This window comes from Penaeus chinensis, chromosome 40 (genome assembly GCF_019202785.1).
Source record: "Penaeus chinensis breed Huanghai No. 1 chromosome 40, ASM1920278v2, whole genome shotgun sequence".
In the NCBI taxonomy this organism is placed as follows: Eukaryota; Metazoa; Arthropoda; class Malacostraca; order Decapoda; family Penaeidae; genus Penaeus; species Penaeus chinensis.
The window spans coordinates 26,130,690-26,136,444 of NC_061858.1; positions in this window are offsets into that span (position 1 = coordinate 26,130,690).

Genomic DNA, 5,755 nt, shown 5'->3' on the forward strand with positions numbered 1-5,755 from the left:
CAAATATATACATATATATAAATAAATAAATACACACACACACAGACACACACACACACACACACACACACACACACACACACACACACACACACACACACACACACACACACATATATATATATATATATATATATATATGCCCCATGCACTCTCTCCCTTCTTCTCCTCCTCTCCGTTCTCTCTCGTTATATATATTCCCCTCCTTTTTTGTTCTCCATTCCCTTGCTCATTCTCCAACCGACGCCACTTTACGTCCATAGTTCACATCGTTCATACTTTTTAAAATAAGTTCGTTATCCCTAAGTTTCGATGTTACAAGTCACTTTTATAAGGTTTTTATTTTACGATTATTATTTGTGATTTAGAACAAAAAAATCTATGTGGTTTTGTTTTTGTGTTTTGGTCTTCATGTGATGTCGTTGCTTGTGATGTTTATGTTAAGGGACAGCTGTCCGTGTGTTGGAATGTGCTTTTAAAAGTCTCCGCCAGGTGTGTTTTAAGTGGCCAGGTGAGAACTTCCAATGACCTTGAACTTTATCCGTCTGTGCTTGGATCTCCGCCTTTCTGGCAGGTTCTCTATCTGTCTGTCTGCCTTTCTCCCGCTCGCTCTCTTCCTCTCTTTTACACACGCGCACTTACGTTTCATGCTAGCACCCGCCACACACCAACACATACACGCATACGCACACACAACCTTGCCCCCTCCCCCCTATATATATATATATATATATTTATATATATGTATATATATGTATATATATATATGCTTGCATATATACATATGTGTATATGTGTGTATATTTGTATAGATATGCACATATATATATATATATATATAAATATAATATATATATGTACATACACACACTATATATACATATACATATATATGTATATATATGTATATATGTATATATATGTGTGTTTGTGTGTATGTGTGTGTGTACACACATTTATTTATATACTCATGCACACACCCACACATACACACACACATATATACAATTAGATTGATAGACACACACACACACACACACTTCTATACACTATATATCTATCTATCTATATATATATATGTCTATCTATATGAATATAAATGTAAATATATATACATACATACATACATATATATATGTATATGTATAAATATATATATATACACATATATATGCACACACACATACACACACACACACACACACACACACACACACACACACACACACACACACACACACACACACACACACACACACACAGACATACCCATACGTAAACAGACACAAACGCGCTCTTCCTCTACAGACATGCCCACGCATGAGAGTCATGCAGGCAGAGTGCATGCTCGTACAATGCATCTCATCATTTGCCTTGAAAAGAGAAAGAAAAATAGAAGAAAGCCTAATGCTAATGGCTGCTCAAGGACAAAGGGAAACGCATTTACCCATGGACGATTTTTTTTTTACGTTTGTTTTATTTATCTTATCAGTTAGCATTATAAAGTAAATACCGGCGAGCACTAGCGTAATACCCCTCCTCCCTCCGCGGACCCGTCCCCCCCCCCCCCACTGCCCCCGTCTTGCCGCTCCCTGAATATTTCACCACCATTGATCCCGCTCGAGCCCACCTCCCGATCCCTCTCCGCGGCTTCCTTACACTTAAAATACTTCTTTCTCAGCTCATTCCGAGCGGCGCGAGTTATTCTTAATAATCTATATATTATGGCGTTATTAAGGCTACTTGAATCAGCAAAGTGTTCCTGCATAGTGGCAGCGCGCAGTCACCGCAATCAAGCTAAGTGGGCAATTTGCCAGAATGCAAGTATTGATTGAGACACGACCTGCGCGCAATAACTCGTGCTCGGGGGAATACAGAGGTAAACGCACACTCGGTTGCAGTCGATGGACCTCGACTCACATGTAAAGGATCCAGCTTTTAAAAAATGTTGCGGTGTTCCTCCGTCGTCCGTATGGTCGTTGAGCGGTCGTTGGCCTGAGCTTGATTTACCCATGGGCGAATATTTACCCACAGCCGAAGATAGTCTTGCGTCCGTAGCCCCTAAGGCCGGCGTCGCGTTCGTTACCTGTAAAATTAAACTTCGGAAACGTTTTTAATGGAGTGTCATACGCTTGTGTAGTCTCGCAGCGGGTTAATGGTTTCGAGGCTAAAGTCTCCTTTGCGGATAATCTGTATATGCCTCAGCTGCGCCTCGAGATTACAGCGAAATCTAAAAATAACATCCAGAGCCAGGGAGCTTTTCGCTGCAAGACGCATTCTGATTATTACAACAGGCCACTTAGACACAGGCTTCAAACGCAGTCCACATTTCCTTATCCTTTTCACCCAGCGTAGCCCCCCTCCCCCGCCGCCTACATTATCCTGAGCAGCGCGGGACGATTCTAAAGACGAGGAAGAAATATGTGTTCGCTGGCGTTTCCGCAGCCATGCGCGCCGCATCGGACCCATCTCGGAGCAGAGCCGACAAGATGCCGAGAGCTCATGACGCCGAGGACGAAGTGTGCGGCGCCTCTGCAGTGTCCATTGAGAGCGCCCTCGGTACGTGTCCCCGCCAGCGAGTACACACGCGTGCTCCATTGTTTTCCTTAGGGTTCACACAACGTACAGTAGATTAAGAAGATGTACGTTTCTTGAAAGCTGTTTCGCCTTGAATCTTAACCGTGCTTTGGGTTGTGTTCGGTTTATACTGCTTTTTACTCTTGTTTCTTTTCACACTTTTTATAAAAGAAGTCAGCTGTTGGAGGCCAGAAGTTAGCAATGGGGGTCAGAATCTTCCTCTCGCTCTGTCATCATTTTTTTTTCTCCTGCATCATCTTCTCTTTGCCCCCTCCTTCTTCCTCTCTACGACCTCCCCTTCTCCCTCTCTCTTCTCTCCCCTTCACCATATCTTTGTCCTCCCTTCCTCCCTCTCTCTAGCCTCGCCTTCTCCCTCTCTCTATTCTACCCTTCTCCCTCTCTCTTCTTTCCCTTTCTCCCTCTCTCTTCCTCCCCCTTCTCCCTCTCTCTATCCTTCCCTTCTCCCTCTCTCTATCCTCCCCGTTCTCCCTCTCTCTTCTCTCCTCTTCTTCCTTTTAGGACCACAGCAGGATAATTGTTTCCATTTGCGGATAAAGACACAGTAGGAATAACAAATAATAAGGAAATAGAAGATGAAATAACATACCCATTGACCTTTTCTTACTCGGGCAGAATCACTGAAATACCTATTGTAAAATTACTATTCAATGAACTTTCCAGGATGCTCATAAAAGTTTCATCGTGAATTTATATCAATAAAAGGAGATGACTTTGTGGATGGTAATAATAATAATCATATCAAGAGTGTTGATGCTGATAATGATACTCATGGTAATGATATTCATCACAATAATGAAGCTATAGTAGTAATAAACAATAATTGCAATGCTAATAATAGTGAAAACGATAAAAATTGTGACAATAAGAATAACTGTTGTAAGTAATAGTGATCACTGTAATGATTATAACAATCATGATTAAGTATGAAAATGATTAGTAATAATTTTAATAATGATTATGATAATATTGATAGTAACAACAATTATAATGACTATAATATTACTGATAATAATGATAATAGTAGAAATTATGATGATGATAATGCTAATATTAGTAGTAATAATAATTGTAAAAATAATGATGATGCTAATGATAATCCTAATATTAATAATACAAATTATAGTAAAAACAATAATGATGATAATGATGATGATGGTAATAATAATGATAATAATAATGATAATAATTATAATAATAACAGTAATAATAATAATAATAATAATAATAATAATAATGATAATGGTAATAATAATAATAGTAATAATAATAATAATAGCAATAACAATAACAATAATAATAATAATAGTAATGATAATAACAATAATAATAATAATAATGATAATGATAATAATGATAATAATGTTAATGAAAAGGATAATAATGATGATAATAATAATGCTAACAATAATAACAATGATGATAATAATAATGACAATAATAATAAAAAAAATAATAACTGCAATGATAAGAACAATAATGATAATAATAATACTCATGATAATGATAACGATAATAAAGAGTATGATGAAAATAAAGATATGATGATAATGATAACAATAGTTATGATGATAACACTTATGATCATCGCAGTAATGATTATGATAGTGACAGTAATTATGATAATGATAACAATTTTCTAAGAATGGCAATAATGATAGAGGTAATAACTGCTGTAATAATAACAAAGAATAACGAAAACAAAAGAAATAATAAAACACATAACAAAAATTGGATAAATCAGTTCCTTCTCTGTTTTTATCAGAGGAAATTTATCACAAAGGCAGAACCGAAAAGCATCAGAGGAAAGTGACAAGGAAAATGAGGAAGGAGGGCAAGGTCCGTGAACCCGTTGATCGTGCAAGTTGCTGTCGAATCATTCATTGTCTCGCGTTTATAAATCTCTGATCGGGTGGGCTAGGCTGCAGGGACGACGCTTCTACGCACCGTGTGGAGACTCTCTCTCAAACAAGCGTACGGGGGTACAGACACGAAGGTATATGCGAATAGAGGCGTATACTGGTGGAGACACATACCAACTAAGAGGGAAGCAGATATACGCATGCACAAGCACACACGCGCTGATGCAAACAAAGAAGCAAACTAAAACACACGCACATACACATACACACACGCACACACACACACACACACACACATATATATATATATATATATATATATATATATATGTGTGTGTATATATATATATATATATATATATATATATATATATATATATATATATATATATATATATATATATATAGGCACACACATATATATACGCATACGCAGATCTCACCTAGTCGCACATAAGCGCTGCTCTAGAATCTGGATCCAACGCTCTCCCAGGCTTGAACTGCCCGGGAATCAATGGCGTGGAATTCGATTAAAAAAAAGCTCTCAACTCTCAGTCCATCGATAACTTAGAATCATATATAGAAATCGTAATAAACTCTGGAGAGATCGAATAGGGTTGAAGGAAACGATATAATTTTATAGTAGAGTAAAAAAAAAAAAAAAAAAAAAAAAAGGAAAAGAAGACACGGACCATTAATATTAATTTAAGAACTGAGAGAGAAAAAAAAATTACAAACAGAAATCACAAAAAATGAAAACAGGATTGATTCTAATATAAGTTAGCAATCATGTTAGCAATGATGATGGTACTAATGATGACAATAGTATTAGCCTGAGGATGATCTTAAACATAACAACAACAACAATTAATACAATACAACAACAACAATGATAATAATGTTAAGAGTAATAATTAAAAACAAAGACAGGCTGAGACGAGGAGAAAGAAAAGAGAAAGAGGAGGAGAAAAGGAGAAGGAGAAAAGGAGGAGGAGAAAAGGAAAGAGAAAAGAGAAAATGAGGAGAAAATGAGAAAAAAAGTAAAGGAGGGGGAGAAAGGAGAGTAAAAAAAAAGAAAACGAAGGAGGAGGAAGGAGGAAAAGAGAAAACAAGTATAAAAAGGAAAACGAATTAAAGAGAAAAGGAAAAAGCAAAAGAAAAGAAAAAGCAAGAATGGAAACGAAAATGAAAATGGAAACTGAAACTGAATATGAAATTAAAGAAAACAATAATGATAATTATATTAATAATAACAATGATGATAGTAAAGGCAATAATGATAATGACAATGATAATAA